Raw genomic sequence first — 19,575 nt, 5'->3', positions numbered from 1 at the left:
GTGTGCCCCTGTTTGTGTTACAGTTGAAGTTTGCTTTCAGTACTCAGGGAAATAATATCCCTTTTCATGCAAAATCCATAGTTAGCACTGTGTACCAGCCTCCTGGAAAGAATTATTTTATGTTTCAGCAGTCGACTGTCGGGTAATTACGTAAATACGATAATGTAAGATTTATTCAGTCTGACTGCACTCTATTTTAATATGTCATTAAGGCGTAACAAAAAAAGGAATAAGTAGACCCCCCAACATCTATGTGGACTGTGCTGTTTATGTAGTTCCCCCCCCCCCCCCCCCCCCCTCCTCCTTTCTTTTTGCCATCCTAGATCATGTGCCTCACTGTTTGGTGCCCTCCCTCAAATCAACCAATCAACCAAACATCTATGACTTACGTCGGGCATGAGCATCTTTGGCTACCCGGGGTCAGAGTCATTCTTGTAAAGTTCGTGGGTCGCCTCACGATATGATGCAAGGAAGCGCCTCTACGCATAAAATCAAAGCTGTAGCGTCCCTGAAACTGTTTGTAGGGCCAACGAATTATGCCTCAAAAATGCTTCTCTAGGATTACATTAAATATATGTTGACCCCGCCTTCCGATATTTACATTTATATGTGCGTCGTGAACATCGTTCCCTTACTCAGTGACGTTTTACAACTGCCCTAAAAACATCTGTATATGGCGTGCCAGGCACTTTCAGATATCAGCGTGGAAAAATAGACGCCTAAAAAAGCTGGTTGCAGCTAATTCATTATAAATTCGCTATCGGTTAAACATTTACATTGTCCTAATACGTCCACGATGGTAAAGAATTATTTATTATTGTCAACACTAGAAAGTATAGAAAAACAAACTAAGATGGTGAGAGTGGCAGTTGCAGTCCACAAGCAATTAAGCGTAACTGCGATTGTTGGTGGAAGGCGACTCATTCGAGTGTTTGGTATTTACTGTGTTAAAATCTGCAAACACTGTTACCAAGCATTTTTTAATTTGTAACACTAAATAAATACAACGCGAGCATCACTATCTTTCTCCCCCCCCCCCTCCTCCTCCCTCTCCTCGATCATCCGTGGGCCGGGCACCCATGGCTTGAGTCAATAAATGATTCAAATGTTCCTAGGAAGTAGAACTAACATCCAGTGAAATATTTACTAAGTATTTCCTTGTATTTTCAGTAACCATTGCTTTGAAACTATGTATTGTTTACTCGCCAAAACACTTTTATGCTTGCCGGAGATAATTGTATTTACACTTAAAATTTCTAATTTTTTACTGAATTTAAGTGATATGGCAATCAATTTTTACGACTGTTTCCCACAAGTAAACACATAGTTTCTAAATACTTTTGGTTTCTTCTAAATACTTGCAGTTCCTCTGACTTGAAAAAAAAGCACATTTAATGGTGTCGTATTTCAAATTACACAGTTAGGTGGACATTAATTGCCTCCTGACAGTGTTCATTTCCCATTCCACATTATCCACGCCATGCTATTCATTTCTACGGAGATTACACTGTTTAAACGTCAGCAAGGTTCCACGAATTTTGTCTTTGAAGGACTTGGTGAACATCGCCGCAACTGTTTGTATTGGTTGATAATACGTTTGCCACCATTAACATTGTGATGCAAAGTTTCTGTAAGCGTGGTCAAATACTACGTTTGTACTTTAATCAGTGTTTACATGGTCATCGTCATTCTTAAATATTTGAGAGTTGTGTATCATTCGTGATAATGCAGGTACCTGCCCTTCTTCTAACCTTGCTAAGCAATTTACGTTTCTATCCTTTTACAGGTTTGTGACTGATTGCCAGATTTGCTAAAAAGGGCGAGAAGTTTATCAAGACTAATAATCTTAAGTGTAAAGGTTCTGGTTTGTGGGTGTATGGTGGGAGTTAAATTGGTTGTAGTATTGACCATGAAAACGGGAGTATTTTCCGCTCGGTAGTTTCCAGCACTTGGGTTGTGCTGCACTCCCACCCTTGCCCTGCTTATAGGTTAGGTAAAAAAGATAGCAGAAAGCTTCATTTCGTATATATTTATGTCTGAAAGTTCGTTGGCGTGGGAGTCAAGTTCAGCATAAAAGTACAGCTTGAGGGAATTGACTTGCCGTTAATTTGTGAGCGTTCCCAAAATCGGTAGTATGTTAGCGATGCGTTGAAAGAAAGCCGATCAGGTATTACCGCACGATTTCCACTTATTTTGTTACGGAGTATTTAGTCAGCCCAGCGTGTAACGGGGGGTGCTAAAACACTTGCGGTATGCTGAAAACGTAGTTCGAGTAACTTACTTCCTATTCAGAAAACTAAGAAAGATTGGTGTAATTAATGGTTTTGAACTACGCGTGAGATTGTGAATAAAAATTGTAGCAAGATAACGCCCTTTTGACACCCTCCGTAAGTTACGAGCAGGTAGCCAAGTTTTCATTGCAACCTATTCGTTTGTTCCAGTAGATTGTTGTACCTTTCTACTACCGGGTTCTATAATTGGGCTGATATTAGACAGCTGTTTGGTATGTATGAATTGTGTACCCGAGTAAGGTTACGCATACATACTTTAGGCGCTCATGGCTTAAATTCGTGTCGTTGGGTAGAGTAATGGTTCATACGAAAGTTACTGAACAAAGAAACATAAATTACCTGTGAGTAACATTTTTTGATAACGAAGTGTTGGATATTGAGTAATTAAGAGTATTATATACAATTATACTGGTTTCCATTTTCGCTACGTTAGATTGCAGTGAATGTAATGTGTAACCGGTCCTTATGTTGGTGACTGTAGTCAGTGCCGTAGCTCGTGAAGTGTCAGCAGGCGGGGAGGAACGTGCTGACAGTGCAGGGAAGGGCGTGAGCGCGCCCTCGTATTCGGACTCTGCCGCCGCTGCCGAGACGTCGATAACGCGGCAGCCGCCGTGCTGTGCCCAAGGCGGCGTGCGAGGCGGCCTGCGTTAGGAAACAAGTGCAGCGTTGCGTGACTGCTAAAACTGTTTACAGGGTCGCAGAGTCAGCCGGCGCAAACAGCTGAGTCGCTGCTGGCGCAGCACTGCCGCCCTAATGCGTTTATTGTCGTCTTTCCGATGAAGCGACGCAACTGGAGTGCATGGAAACAACCTTGCAGAAACTCGGCAGATACAGAAACGTATGCAGTAAAGTTGTTAACGCGTTGTATAGGCTCGTGACAGCCGAAAGCTCTATGACGGACTATAGTTGCACGCGTGTGACATTGTTAACTTGTGTTGCAGCACTGATCATTGGCGTCAGTAATCATATTAAGGTTAGCTTGCAAACTACCTGTTCACCGTGTGTGTACATAATTATGCAGGTTCTACTCCGGTCCCTTTTTACTGATACTCATCCTGTCTTTACAGTCTATTAGCATACATCAGTATCAGAGTGCACTAACGGTTTTTCCAGAAAATTTATTCAAAAGTAGTTTTGTGCGGTCGTGAGGCAATCTCAAAACAGAATTCGCATGAATATGTTTCATTTTTGATGGCTATTTCGAGCATCTAGAATTGTGAAATAGTCAAACAACGCTTCCGGAACGTAACAATGTTAAGCTAAAATGGTACTCATCTCTTTAGTGTTGGCAATTGTGATTAAGTATAGAGACAATTGAAAGACTCTCTCTTCTAGACTTGCAGAAAACAGGAAATTATTAAAATAATTAGAAATAAGCAAGGGTAAGGACCTTCCGAAGCAAAGGACTTCGGTATAAGATGAGAATTAACGTTAAAATCTTCTAGGTTGTTAGGCCGCATCGGGTTTCTTCAAATGATGGACGTTGACACCCCTCAGCTGGGATCTTCGGGATCTTGTGGTTCCGTTGCCGATAAGCACTCAAGGCGCTCAGTCTACAATGGACATAACAAGATCGCGTAGAAGATCGCAGCAGAGGGGTCGTAAATTCGATCGTTTGAAGAAACGTGATGTGACCTAAAAACCCTGAACATTTTGAGTGACAACGACCACGAGAGGCTGTAGAATTATATAGTATGAGGATTTTTGTACTACGCAAAGTGTTTTCCAGACGATTACTGAGTGTAATTGCAAAGACTAACTTGTCGTCCCATTTAGTGGTTGTTTAACAAAATGTGAGATGACAGTGCCACGGTGTCAGGCATCTCTTGGCTGCAGATTTTCTGGGCTAGGCCTATTTCAGTTATTAGTGAAAAAGGCCAGCGTAGATAGTTGTGTACCATTGCATTCTGGGGAAATGGTTCCAGTCCAGTGTGTTTGTTGTAGACAGTGGAAAATAACTGGCAAGGAGTCGGAAGAATTCAGCAGGAAAACGACAGGCATGGTATTTATCGCTGGTAGGAAACGATGGCCGTGGCTCATCACGTCGTTTAGAGTTTGGCTGACCGTTACTTTGTTTATGGACTCCATCTACTTGCGCAAACGGAACAGACTATTGTTAAAAATAAAAAGACTACCAACAGCTGTACATTTGAAACACTGTAAAGTAGTAATTATTGTCTGAAAACATGTTTTTCATTCGGGTAATGGAAGTGAGGAGGAAAATTTATACCATTGGCCAAAGCACGATAAATATCGCTCGGTGTAAGCGAGGCTTGCAAGCTGTTGAGATTCTGAAAATATTGAGCAATATTTTTTTTTCTGCTGCTGTTTTTTTTCTGTCCACTGTGATGAAGTTTGATAGTGAACGATATAGTTAATTCCTTCAATTTCCTTAGAGCAGAGAAAGCTTTCATCTACACCTATACTCGATACATGGCGGAGGGTTCCGTGTACCACTACTAGTCATTTCCTTTCCTATTCCATTCGCAAATAGAGCGACGAAAAAAGGACTCGGCATATGAGAGCTAACTTCTCGTATCTTATCTTCATGGTCCTTACGCGAAATGTATGTTGGGCGCAGTAGCGTCGTTCTGTAGTCAGCTTCCAATGCTGATCCTCTACATTTTCTCAGCAGTGTTAATCGAAAAGAACTTAGCCTTCCATCTAGGGATTCCTATTTTAAAACCGAAATCGACCATTCGCCGGCAATACCACAATGTTCACACGGCTGGTTCCATTTCATATCGCTTTACGCTCAGATATTTCAACCATGTCACTGTGTCAAGCCGTACGCTACTAACGCTGTATTCAAATATTACGAGCTCGTATTTCCTACTCAAATGCGTAACTCACTTTTTTTTTAACATTTACAGATAGCTGTCAGTCATCACGCCAACAGGAAATTTTGTCAGTCATTTTGTATCTTCCTAGTCATCCAATGACACCTTCCTGTATACCACACCATCAGCAAACAATTGCTAATTGCTGCCCACCCTGTCCGGTATATCACTTGCGTATATATGCTGTGTTCAATTTCTTAAGACGTCTTAAAGGCACGACATCTTGTACACGAGTTCTTCGCAGTTGTGTTGACGTAGGTGCGCATCTCATTGACACATCTAGACCCTAGGCAGTCGACCTTAGGGCGATAGCCGGCATAAAGATATGTTGTAAAGTACTATAGACTGACCAGCATCCGCTCGCGCCCGTTACACGTTATCGCGCTGTCGTAAATGTTTTAATGGACCTCTGCTCGTTACAGGTGGGTGTTCGCTGCCGTTGCTGCACTCTTGTTAGGAAATGCGAGCACAGCCACGGCGCAGTTTCTGTGCGCGCTTTAGCCAAGCTCTTTCAAGCTAAGTGTAAGGTAAGACTAGCTCCGTGATCAAATGGCCGAACTAAAATGAGGCTGTATTGCATTTGCAGTATGTACTGGCAGCTCGCGCTGTGCATTAATTTTCATTTATTTTGTAAACTAGTCGGACATCGATCTTCTGTGAATGTCGGAAGACGTAGTCTGGTAGAAACTTTGGGAGAAAACAAATTGAAACACACACACACACACACACACACACACACACACACACACACACACACACACAGAGAGAGAGAGAGAGAGAGAGAGAGAGAGAGAGAGAGAGAGAGATTCTTACAGATGCAGAAAAAAATGTTAATGATCGCCTCCATACATACACTCCTGGAAATTGAAGTAAGAACACCGTGAATTCATTGTCCCAGGAAGGGGAAACTTTATTGACACATTCCTGGGGTCAGATACATCACATGATCACACTGACAGAACCACAGGCACATAGACACAGGCAACAGAGCATGCACAATGTCGGCACTAGTACAGTGTATATCCACCTTTCGCAGCAATGCAGGCTGCTATTCTCCCATGGAGACGATCGTAGAGATGCTGGATGTAGTCCTGTGGAACGGCTTGCCATGCCATTTCCACCTGGCGCCTCAGTTGGACCAGCGTTCGTGCTGGACGTGCAGACCGCGTGAGACGACGCTTCATCCAGTCCCAAACATGCTTAATGGGGGACAGATCCGGAGATCTTGCTGGCCAGGGTAGTTGACTTACACCTTCTAGAGCACGTTGGGTGGTATGGGATACATGCGGACGTGCATTGTCCAGTTGGAACAGCAAGTTCCCTTGCCGCTCTAGGAATGGTAGAACGATGGGTTCGATGACGGTTTGGATGTACCGTGCACTATTCAGTGTCCCCTCGACGATCACCAGTGGTGTACGGCCAGTGTAGGAGATCGCTCCCCACACCATGATGCCGGGTGTTGGCCCTGTGTGCCTCGGTCGTATGCAGTCCTGATTGTGGCGCTCACCTGCACGGCGCCAAACACGCATACGACCATCATTGGCACCAAGGCAGAAGCGACTCTCATCGCTGAAGACGACACGTCTCCATTCGTCCCTCCATTCACGCCTGTCGCGACACCACTGGAGGCGGGCTGCACGATGTTGGGGCGTGAGCGGAAGACGGCCTAACGGTGTGCGGGACCGTAGCCCAGCTTCATGGAGACGGTTGCGAATGGTCCTCGCCGATACCCCAGGAGCAACAGTGTCCCTAATTTGCTGGGAAGTGGCGGTGCGGTCCCCTACGGCACTGCGTAGGATCCTACGGTCTTGGCGTGCATCCGTGCGTCGCTGCGGTCCGGTCCCAGGTCGACGGGCACGTGCACCTTCCGCCGACCACTGGCGACAACATCGATGTACTGTGGAGACCTCACGCCCCACGTGTTGAGCAATTCGGCGGTACGTCCACCCGGCCTCCCGCATGCCCACTATACGCCCTCGCTCAAAGTCCGTCAACTGCACATACGGTTCACGTCCACGCTGTCGCGGCATGCTACCAGTGTTAAAGACTGCGATGGAGCTCCGTATGCCACGGCAAACTGGCTGACACTGACGGCGGCGGTGCACAAATGCTGCGCAGCTAGCGCCTTTCGACGGCCAACACCGCGGTTCCTGGTGTGTCAGCTGTGCCGTGCGTGTGATCATTGCTTGTACAGCCCTCTCGCAGTGTCCGGAGCAAGTATGGTGGGTCTGACACACCGGTGTCAATGTGTTCTTTTTTCCATTTCCAGGAGTGTATTTTGGATCACCAACGCTCTATGCGCCCTAAGTGTGTGGAAAAAAAGTCAACGTGACTGAAGCGGAAGAGCATAGAGGAACTTGTCAACTAACTGAAAACTGTAGGCCATCCTCGAGTAGTTTTTGCAACTAGGGCTCCAGAAGCAGTACATCGGCTTTATGCAGACAACGTGATTTTATTATTTTGACCGAATCCAAACATACACATCAAAGAAAGTTTTGCATCACCCCGGTTCCCAGAACTCGTGAAGATAAACGTTGACTGTGGATTTTGTATCACATGCACAGTCCCTCCGACTGTTCAGAGATGTCACCAAACCCGCCCAAAAATGTAAGCAACTATGCATGAGCAGCGCCTATTAGACGAAGGGGTCCGACAGCCGATCAGTTCCAGTCATTCCACCAGGAAGGAGGTGCACGGCTCGTGTTGTCCGTAGTTCACCATGCCTAGACAGTCAATACCGCGGTTCGATCGCGTCCGCACTGTTACTTTGTGTCGAAGGGCTCTCAACAAAGGAAGTGTCCAGGCGTCTCGGAGTGAACCAAAGCGATGTTGTTCGGACATAGAGATACGGAGAGACAGCAACTGTCGATGACGTGCCTCGCCCAGGCCGCCTAAGGGCTGCTACTGCAGTGAATGACCGCTACCTACGGATTATGGCGCGAGGAACCCTGACAGCAGCGCCACCATGTTGAGTAATGCTTTTCGTGCTGCCACAGGACTTCGTGTTACGACTCAAACTGTGCACAATAAGCTGCATGATGCGCAACTTCACTCCCGAGCCCAAGGCGAGGTCCATCTTTGTAACCACGACACCATGCAGCGCGGTACAGATGGGCCCAACAACATGCCGCGGCTCAGGGTTGGCATCACGTTCTTTTCACCGATGAGTGTCGCATTTGTCTTCAACCAGACAATCTTCGGAAACGTGGTTGGAGGCAACCCGACCAGGCCGAACGCCGCCTTAGACACACTCGCCAGCGAGTGCAGCAAGGTCGAGGTTCCCTGCTGTTTTGGGGTGGCATTATGTTGAGCCGACGTACGCTGCTGGTAGTCGTGGAAGGCGCCGTAACGGCTGTACGATACGTGAATGCCATCCTCCGACCGATGGCGCAACCACATCGGCAGCATTTTAGCGAGGCATACGTCATCATGTACGACAGTTCGCGCCCCCATCGTGCACATCTTGTGAATGACTTCCTTCAGGATAACGAAACCGAGGTGATGCAAACATTTTTTTTATGTGTGTATTGTACAGAATGAAGAACAAGAGTAGGTGCCACGGGAGAGTCGGTGGAAGTCCGTGAGACCGTTTTGAAGTATTGCTGTCATCCATTCACTGGACTCTTTAAACTTCGTTAACACCTCCGCAAAACGAGTTATTTTCGCCCGCCCAACCTAATTTCATTCAGTATTTACAAATTATAGAAATGTATCTTCATCGCCAACAATGGCGGCGAGTTCTCATCTCGTTACATAACGGCCATAAAAAAGTATCGCATAATGCCAACCTCTTGACGGGCAGTTATTGTTGTTACGCGAGTTACAGTCCCTACAGGATTTACCGCAACAGCTTCCGCAAACTTCATCACTGTGTAACTCACTGCGATTTCCTTCGGTTGTAAAAAAATGTCTCCACTTGGACTACTGTGATTGTATTAAGTATTCTCCCAGTGCATCCTTTTTCTAGATGACTGACAGGTCCAGTATAAGATCGAACAGCACAACGTTGTTGCCGTCTTAAATACCATTCGAACTGACAACCTTTTTGTTGTTATTTAAACAAACAGTAGGTACTACCAATCAGCGAATCTACCACCTTTTCGAATAATAACTGCATAGAGTTGTTCCCATAAATAGCAATCAAATACCGGCGTCAATTTCAAAGTTGATTCTTCAAAATAATTGTACTATTACATTGTTGTTCAGTGTTACAATGCATATATTGTGAAATCGAACAATTCTTGATTACTTTGACTTGGAATTAAGAAATATTATCATTGTTTTACTTAGAGGAAAAGGGAGGTATTAGAAGGTTTTATCTTGGCAGAATTTTTAGTCATACGTACGCTATGGGCATGTGGCTGAAAGGTGACGTTATCCTTTACCAGTATACCTTAGTATAATAAAGGAATAATTAAAAGGCATCTACAATTATGCCAAGTAGACAATAACCTCTCACGCCTCGCATACGTATGGGGCGGTCTTGGAAAACTGATTATTTGTTTATAGGTGATAATTTAGTGAGTTTGTGCTTGTTCACACACACACACACACACACACACACACACACACACACACACACACACACACACACACAGAGAGAGAGAGAGAGAGAGAGAGAGAGAGAGAGAGAGAGAGAGAGAGACCGGGGAGGGGTCAGGTTGTTGCACAAGCTGCTGGGAGCGGCCTTGCGGTGTCGCCCCCACCTGCGACTGGCACGTGCTGTGCGTTCCCATCCCGTCACGTCGCGGCTACTTGGCCTTCGCGGCCAGTTTAAGTATTCCCAAACGTTGGCAAGTTTACAGTGACCTTCGTTGCAGAAGAGTACTTGTGCTTTGTTCTTTAAACTGTCAAATGATTGTAAACTGTAGAACAGTCTTACGTTGACACTTTCAAAGCGTTCCATAGAGTCATCTAACGGTTTTTCAAGAGATACAAAGTCTGTTCGTGCAAATATGTACTACACTGGGGGTTACCAGTGCATCTTCTGCGTCTAGCATTCGATATTTGCATCTTTCTTTTATTGCTACAATATTTTTCCTCCATGTGGAACAGTTAATAAGAGTAAATAAATACATCATCCCGCAAAAATGTGAACGTAATTGGGCAAGGATTTAGGAAGGTGAAGGACATAGCCTCTAGTGATTGCTCATTCTGTTTGCTGTACTTGGACTCCGTCTTCTTGTAGATCGATCTCGTTACGCCTTAAATACCGATTCACTGTGTACTATTACTTAAAATCCTGTCTCCGGAGGCTCTCCTACCAGCCATTGAGGTCTTGATTTTGTTGCAATATGCTATTGACGGTACCTCGACCTCAGGATGCAACAGGAACAAAATTTCGTAAAACACGGCGTATTTAACATGCCTAAGATGGCTTACAGGAGCACTTCCCGGAATAAAGGTATGGCGGAGCCTCTGGCATCAGTCCGTGGCGTATAGTTAGAAAAGCGTACACCACTCGCAAAGGCACGACCCAAGGTTTGTCAATTTGTCTCTGTGGTCTTGCGACGAGTATCAGCATACACTGCGTGTAGTCACATATAATAACCTCCTGCTGAACTGAATTAAAATAAATTTTTCCTAATGCTGACACTTTTCTTAAAGTACCGTAAAGCCCGATATAACGCTGTTGTTGGGGGACATGTTTTTAACCCTTCGTGTTAGCTTAACCACGGGACCGTCAAATGGGGGTGAAGTTGAACGCCAAGTACAAAAAAAAACACATTAGTGACGAAAATTCTTTTATTTTAGTTATGTTTGTTGTTCAGAAATTCTTCATTGTGACAGTGGCTAAATCTACAGTATTGCGTACATCCATTATTATTGAGCTAAAACTTATATTTTTGTGACGTATAAAGCAACTCACTTGTTCACGTCTTAGATATGTCGTGCATTGACCTTCGCGACAACTAGAGCAATAACAACGGTTAATCTGTTGTTTATAGACAAAAAATAAACCTTAACAAATCTTGGTAGAGATGTTGACCGTCTTTCTTAGAAAGGTTTTTCCATGAACAAACGTTCGGGGCTGGCAAGAATGTGACCTAATTAACAAAGTAACAGTTGTTAGTAAGGGTCTTGGTTGAAAGTGGAAGTCATTGTTGCAAGTGTCTCAATAGTGATGTAGGCCGCAGTTGTTTGTTGCACCATAGTTGGGAGCGTAGGACTTCCATGTGAAAATGGTGAGTGTGTACAATCGTCAATCGGGTTACTTGGAGAAATATAACCTTCAAGTTTTACATCTGCCTCACAGAAAACTTAAACGGCAAAATCAGCGGTCAGGCTACCTAAGTGATCCTGATGAACCAGATTCATGCTCGTCGGGTAAAACAAAAGATGGTCGGTTTTTAGTGCTGAAGGACAGTGTTCGCTCGGAATTTCGTAAAGCAAATTTATGATAACATTTTTTTAACCCCTTAAATTTTCTGTGTGTATGTTAACCTGAAATAAGTATTAAAATTCAGTTGTTATGCCAGATTTATTTTTCAATCATTGATAAAGTTTGAGTCCTAAACAACGCACATTTATCACATAACGGATAATCGGTCAACTTCACCTCCTGATTGAAGTTGACAAACGCACTTTTTACTATTTGTTAGAGCAAAAGATAATCAAGACTGAAAATGCTATTACTACAGCTCAATACCAATGCTCCGAAAAGTTTCAGACTTATGTAGGGGCCAAGTCCTCTGCCCGTATTTGACGGTATATGGAGAATGAGCTAGAAATGGCAAACTATGCCTGGCGAGCCTGTAAAAAGCACTAACGCACTGTTACACTATATGTATCTTGTACAGTGTTTAAATTTAAAGAACATTAGAAGTAAGAAAATTAAAAAAAACCTTACCAAATGCAGCAATGCGGTCAACTTCATTCAAAAAGCGATCCAACAATAACATTCCAGTAGTTACAAGTAAAACACTGTACTGCACTTCGGTGTGTAAGACGAATTACAAAGATACCTATTTACAACAGTGTCTGATGTCTGCAAGCTGCTCTAGATTCACTTTTCCATTGCTTTAAAGAAGTCGGTTGCTTTTTTGACAAGTCATTTCACGCATTTTTGCGTGTTTTATGTTCATCAGTGCAACTAAGATTTGGTTTACTTTGTTTATGCATGCACGTAATCACGTTGTTTATACTTTCCAATATTTCACACCTACTGAGAACGTAGATTCTTCTTCCCCATGTCACCTATGAACCTTGAAATCGGTACCTTTCTGTCTACAAGTGCCCAGAGATGAGTACAAGACTTTCACAGCTTATCATGTGTAGACTGAATGTCATTGCTATGGAAACCTGTGTAACTACATTCTTCATCTGTTGAATTTTCTTAAGTGGGGGCACTAGTTCCAGGAATTCTTAATAAAGTGGGGACACTACTTCCAAGAATTCTTAATAGTGGTCAGGATGATTCGCCAAGACAGGCTTACTAAATGCATAACAGGGGTTCAGGATTGCAGAAGTAAGACAATATTGAAAAGCTGCATGCAAACCGTTATAAGATTTTTACACCACAGTGTATCCTTATGTATATCAAGCACACTATATTGGGCTTTTACTGTATCTTCTCTAGTGTTTAAAGAACGCTCTGGATACCAAATCTCTGCTACTAAACGTCAAACTTGGTTCACTGTTCCTGCAGGTTGTCCTAACACATTCCAGGGGCAATAACAGTTTTCCAGTAAATCATATAATTAGTTCTCGAATTAATAAATTTAAATTTGTCATCCATTCGCTAAGAGGTATGATCTTGGGGTAAAGTTTTAAGACAGATATTACAGTTGTAAACTGTGAATAGCTTAAGGCAGTGTAACTCAGGTGTAAGGATTACCCAGACTATATTCACCTAGTATCTGAGAATGAGAGCACTTTGCGACTTCCAACAAACTTTACACACAATTTCAAACTATTTCCACACACTATCTCGTCAGCACTTTCACGAAACAATGAAAGGAAAAAATTATCGCTTACTACCGGGTGATCAAAAAATCAGTATAAATCTGAAAACTTAATAAACCACCGAATAATGTAGATAGGTAAAAATTGATACACTTGCTTGGAATGACATGGGGTTTTATTAGAACCACCCCATATTGCTAGACGCGTGAAAGATCGGTGATGATCGTGTGCTCAGCCGCCACTTTCATAATGCTTGGCCTCCCAGGTCCCCAGACCTCAGTCCGTGCGATTGTTGACTTTTGGGTTAACTGAAGTCACAAGTGTATCGTGATCGACCGACATCTCTAGGGATGCTGATAGACAACATCCGACGCCAATGCCTCACCATAACTCCGGACACGCGTTACAGTGCTGTTCACAACATTATTCCTCGACTACAGCTGTTGTTGAGGAATGATGGTGGACGTATTGAGCATTTCCTGTGAAGAAATCATCTGTGCTTTGTCTTACTGTTATGCTAATTATTGCTATTCTGATCGGATGAAGCGCCGTATGTCGGCCATTTTTTGAACGTTTGTATTTTTTTGGTTCTAATAAAACCCATGTCATTCCAAGCATGTATGTCAATTTGTACATCTCTATTTACATTATTCCGTGATTTATTCAGTTTTCAAATTTATACTGACTTTTTGATCACCAGGTACATGTTAACTGTAGTAAAGCTCATGCATAAGGCCTGACATTTTATTACTTCTTTGCTGCCAATTCTATTCGCAAATTTGATTTTGATGTCGTTAGTCTGTTGGTGAATAATTCGAGAAACTAATAAAACGAACATAATTACGGTTTTGATTGTCAAAAAAGATTTTACGTGCTCAGAGTCGCATATGTGACAAATTAGCTCCTTCGTGATGAAATCGGACATTTGAAGCTTTCATACATGGGAACTGGATTCTTCAGAGAATCCGTGATGAGAGTTTACTAGTTTGAGTGAGCCGTAGACCTTCGAAAGAGTCATTTTATTGCATCAGCGATTCGGTTAATTTCGTTTATTTTCATTTCACTTATTGATTATGAACTATTGTTACCCTTCATATTCAGTTCAGTTGCATAACCAGGATCTCGTGTGTCATCCAGGCAATTACAAAAATGTTTAGTTCAGTTCCCAGGGAGGGTGATGCATTTCGTGAAAGTCATTGGAAGGGAAGCTAAGCGAAAGTCCTCTCAAGCGTAGTAAGTAGTGAGAGCAGCAGCATAGCGTCACAGAAACCGAAATATATCCATTGATCTTGGAAACACAAGTTGTCTATCAACTGATGAAAACAAATTAGCAGAGCAGTCGTAGGCAGCGAAGGTCAAAATTGCAATTGTGAAAATGAATCCCCACCATGTAAAGTTTTGTTAAAGATGTCACATGGAGAAGTGGAGTTCATTCATATAGATTTATAAAGTCTTGAAATTGTTTTTTGTTTTGCATAGGCCTAATTGAGTCGAAAAACAGATAAAAAGGTATGATACAGGTTGCTTATGGAATCATCTCCATTTGCTGTTACCAACACAATGATCATCCATCAGTGAGCGCAGCTGTCGTCCAAAAAGTTCAATGAGAAAAGTGTATATCACTAGAATCACTATCTTGTCTGCTGTGCCATCTTGAAAGTAAAAAAAGTTAATACGTTTTATTCCATTCAGCATGTTTTAGCAAAAAATAGTTCAAAATAAAAAGGGGTGAGTGTTAAGTAAAATTTAGAATAGCTGCTCAAACCATTAGTGCCTGAATCGACTTCTCGTTAATTTTTACCATTATTACTCTTAAATAATTCGTTACATTAAAAGAAAGCATTTGAAGTGAAAAAGCAATTTTTGCCATTGGTTTCAAAAATGTATGTAATGCTAAACACTATTGAGAGCAGAATGTACTTTTATGTGAATAGGCTACAGATTATTGTAATGCATGAAATACATTAAACGTGTGAGTACATTCTGGCAAAAGCCTGCCCGGTTAGCTGCGCGGTCTAACGCACTGCTTTCCGGGCGGGAAGGCGTGTCGGTCCCCGGCACGAATCCCCCTGGAGGATTAGCGTCGAGGTCCGGTGTGCCGGCCAGTCTGTGGGTGGTATTTTAGGCGGTTTTCAATCTGCCTCTGCGATTGCCAGCTGGTTCCCCTTACTCCGCCTCAGTTACACTGTCGGCGATTGCTGCGCACACACTTCCTCCACGTACGCGTGCACCATAATTACTCTACCACGCAAACATTGGGGTCACACTCCTCCGATGTGATACGTTCCCGGGGGTGCACTGGGGCCCGAACCGCACAATAACTCTGGTTTCGGTGTGGGGCGGCGGTGGGGTGAGTGGACTGCTGTAGCCTGTTGTGTGGTTGTGAACCACTGAGGGCTACGGCGGGGACGAAGCATCTCCATCGTTTCTAGGTCCCCAGTTCCATACAATACAATACAGTACAATACATTCTGTCAAACTGGAACTCATTTGCGGCTGTCTGGAGCGCAGGGTTCGTTCAGTCGCTTTTGGTGGCGTCACATACTTGAAGTACAGTTGCACAATTTATATTTGAAAATTTACTTGAGAAATTGTATTTCCATTTTTGCTGTATAGTACCAAGGCATAGTACCAGTGACGCCCAATAACCATCTGAAAAGAGCCCAGTAATATTTTCTGTTACAGATACTTCTCACGTGTTGGTTTACATTTTGATTCATTCGATCTGTTCCACTTCCTGTTGCATCCTGTCAGGATGGAGGGTCGACGAACCTCCATGTGTTTCCTTACCAGACGACAATATCATTTGACATCAGTTACGGGGTTAACGCCCGTTTTCATGCCATTTGCAAAGAAACAACTTATTTCTGTAGCAGAATGAATAAATACCACCTTCCCCTTTTTCTGTATCCTACTTCCTTGGAATGAGGCGGTTTTGGGGGTTGGGGAATGCTGTCCAGTGCCCCCAAAAACCTTTTCGAAGAAGAATTAAGCAAAAATGATCAAAATGCACTCATTAGCGCTTAGCCGTACTTTCATATAATACTGAAAATGTAACATGTGACCCTGTGACCCAAATAATGTTGAATAAATTTCAGTAAACATATGATAGCTTATTAAGTAACTGTTTACATATTTTGAATCTGAAAGATAAAATTTGCAATTACTGTATTTATTCAAAATTCGTGGTGTGGTGAGATTCTGGTTGTAGAAAAAAGTTAACTGCCTCTGGCCAGAACACATACAGTACATATACAGCTATAGAACATTCGAGTACAATGATTCTTGCCAAATGTGGATATTTCTAGAATGTACTCGAACTGAATGTAGAAATTAAAATTGTGCAGTCCAGGTGAGTTTTGAACCCACGATCCTACATGCAACAGTTCAGTATCATATCCACTACACCACGGTGCTACTCAGCTTATTCTGCGACATTGCTCCTTCTTTAAGAGAACAGCGTCTCTGCGTTACTTCCTCCTAGTCCGGGAACAAGTCATCGGCCCTGCATACTCCGGCTCCCGATGATTGATTCTCGCCCTGGCGGTGATCTTAGAACTTCCTTTGCCGCTACGCTCGTCGTCACCTTTCCGCTTATTGCCTGTCGCTGGAGCTTCGAATTTACCCTGAGTTGCAGGATCCTTATAGGGCTTCATTCGAAGGACGTGGACCGTATCTCTGATATCTCCTAGTTAGTCTTGCGTCGGGTTCGAAATCTTCAACTTCATAATTAACATGAGACAACTGCTTTGCAACCTTAAGAACTCCAAAGTAGCGCCTGGGGAGCTTTTCAGAGAGTCCAACCTTCTGAACAGGAGTAAAGATCCAGACGAGATCACCAGGCAGGCAGACAACAGGGCGGTGGCTCGCGTCATACCTTCGGCGGTAGTTTGCGTGAGCCTGCAGCGTGCGGAGTCGAACTAACTGCCGAGCTTCCTCAGCTCTGGCTAACACCTGGCCTATGTGGTTTTCGTCTACGTCATCAGGATGTAACGGAAACAGTGTCCATCGTCGTAGTCGCTTCACGCCCGTGCACCAGGAAAAATGGCGTAAATCCTGTAGTGCCTTGTTTGGCGGTGTTGTAGGCAAACGTCACGAAAGGTGACACCTCATCCCAGTTGCTCTGCTCAACATTGACGAACATTGATAGCATGTCAGTCAAGGTCTTATTAAGGCGTTCAGTAAGCCCGTTAGTTTGCGGATGGTAGGCAGTCGTCATGTGATAAGTAATGTTGCACCGACGGTTTATCTCTGTCACAAGATTCGATTGAAAAACTTTCCCTCGACCCGTAATTAACGACCTTGGGGCGCCGTGTTTTAATACATTGTCTTCCACGATAAACTGTGCTACCTCGAATGCTTCGGCTTTTCCACGGCTTTTGTAATGGCATAGCGTGTCAGATAATGAGTGCAAACAATAATCCATCTATTGCCACTAGCAGACGTTGGAAATATTCCGAGGAGGTCAATTCCAACACGCTGGAAAGGCGTTTCGGCGGGTGGAATTGGTATGAGTCGGCCAGGTGGTTTCTGAAGAACTACCTTTCTCCTCTGGCACTATCTACAGTGCGATACATAGTGACGAACACTCCTAAATAAACCTGGCCAGAAAAATCTCTTGCGGATTCTATCGTATGTCTTAATAAATCCTAAATGTCCGGCCTCAGGTGTGTCATGGAATTTCTGTAGAACATCGAAGCGCATGTGTTTAGGAATCACTGGTAGGCACCTCTTTCCGAACGGATCAAAGTTTGTCTTGCGAAGTAATCCATTAACTAACTTAAATTGTCCTTTCACATCCTCTGACCGATTTAAGGCAAGCATAATTTGAGATACCTTGGCGTCCTTCTGCTCAGCAGAGAGATCCGGGAGTGCAGCGAGATAGTCACTATGTTCATCAAAGTCTGGATGGTCTTGCACAGGGTTTCTTGAGAACAGTCGGCATCTTGGTGTTTTCTTCCACTCTTGCACACTATAGTAATGTCATACTGGTGAAGACGTACTGCCCATCTGGCGAGTCGTCCAGTCTGATCCTTAAGATCTGTCAAACAACAAAGTGAATGGAAATGCCGTGTAGCTAGGGTAGATCGGGTAGATCGTTCGCCTGGTGTATGTCTTTCGAGTTGACGCCACTTCGGCCACTTGAGTGTCGATGCGGATGAAATGATGATGATGATAAGGACAACACAACACCCAAGTCCCTCAGCGGGGAAAATCTCCGACCCAGCCGGGAATCGAATCCGGGCCGTTAGGCATGACATCCCGTCGCACTGACCAGCATTAATACCTATTACAAATTATGATGCTGAAACTTTTACTAATTGTAATGAATCTGTCATGTCTTTTAATGTTCGATTAAGTAGGTGGGCGAAACGTACCAATAAATTCGATTATACCGACCCGTTCTTGGTTAGTCATTGTCGCGTGCGAAGTTTATCGAGAAGGATTGGGAAGCGTTTCAGCAAAATGGGAAGGAACGTCGTGAGTTGCATTGTGATCTGTTGTGTTCCGGTTGTGCGAAAGAAGTCATAGCTTGGTACAATTCCTCTTTTCAGTCTACGAAGAATGATGATCTGTGACAACTGTGAATGGCCTTCCATAGAGATAATGTCCAAATTTGCACATGGCCCAGATCACAGCAAGACATTCTCTTTCTGTAGTTGAGTAGTTTCTCTCGGCTTTTGCAAGTGCCCTATAAGCATAGGCTATAGCCTTCTCTTTTCCATCCGAAATTTGCCCCAGAACAGCACCGATCCCATACCTACTGGCATCTGTGTGTAGTTCTGTAGGTGCTCTCTCATCGTACGGACCAAGTACAGGGTCAGTCGTCAGAGCTTTTCGCAGCACATCGAAAGAATCTTGCTGAGCACCACCCTAGATAAATTTAGCATCAGCTTTTAACGACTCTTGGAGTGGCTTGGCTTCGATACAAAAGTCCTTAATAAAACGACGGTAATAAGAACATAATCCGAGGAAGCTTCTCACATCCCTAATACTTTTAGGAATAGGAAATTCCGTTATAGATTTCACGTTTTCTGGGTCTGGCCGCACACCTTCGTTTGACACAAGGTGTCCAAGTTAGCCCCCTTCAGACAATCTCGTTTATCGCCAATTCGTGGAGGAGGGTAAACGTCGTTTTTGGTTACCTTATTAAGCTTCTTGTAAGCAACACGAAAGCGCCAATTGCCATGCTTCTTCCTGGCGAGGACCACTGGTGACGACCATGGGCTCTGCGAAGGCTGAATGATGTCATTCATCATCATTTTCTCTACCTCGTCTGGCGACGTTCCGTTGCTGACACATGGCATGCGCTCTGGCTTATTGGTTGATGGTCTTCAGTGCCAATCCGGTGCTTCACCATCGATTTTTCTAATTTGCTCATCACCTGTGGATTTAAGCGTTCAGAGAACTCTTGAAGAATGACAGGTAGCTCTTTCTGTTATTCCTTAGTGAGATCTGGTGATATTGGAGCTAGAAGATTTTGTCTCGTAGTGGTAGCGGTAATTTCTTCCCCAGACTCGGCATGGCAGGTTTCTATG

At 43.7% G+C, this 19,575-nt stretch overlaps 1 protein-coding gene across 5 annotated transcripts in view; it reads left to right on the top strand.

Annotated features, from left to right (window-relative positions):
• The window catches only part of LOC124605404 (C-terminal-binding protein), a 191,474-nt gene that overhangs the window by 31,337 nt on the left and 140,562 nt on the right, over window positions 1-19,575 (top strand). The window contains exon 1 of one of the 5 annotated variants that reach the window (XM_047137052.1): window positions 5,637-5,658. The exons of the other annotated variants lie outside the window; for them this stretch is intronic. The gene's annotated coding sequence lies outside the window, so the exon portion shown is untranslated. Of the gene's footprint in view, window positions 1-5,636; window positions 5,659-19,575 lie in introns of those variants that run through there. 5 annotated transcript variants of the gene reach the window in all.

The sequence above is a fragment of the Schistocerca americana genome, chromosome 3 (assembly GCF_021461395.2).
Source record: "Schistocerca americana isolate TAMUIC-IGC-003095 chromosome 3, iqSchAmer2.1, whole genome shotgun sequence".
In the NCBI taxonomy this organism is placed as follows: Eukaryota; Metazoa; Arthropoda; class Insecta; order Orthoptera; family Acrididae; genus Schistocerca; species Schistocerca americana.
This window is presented reverse-complemented; position numbering and strand designations above follow the sequence as displayed.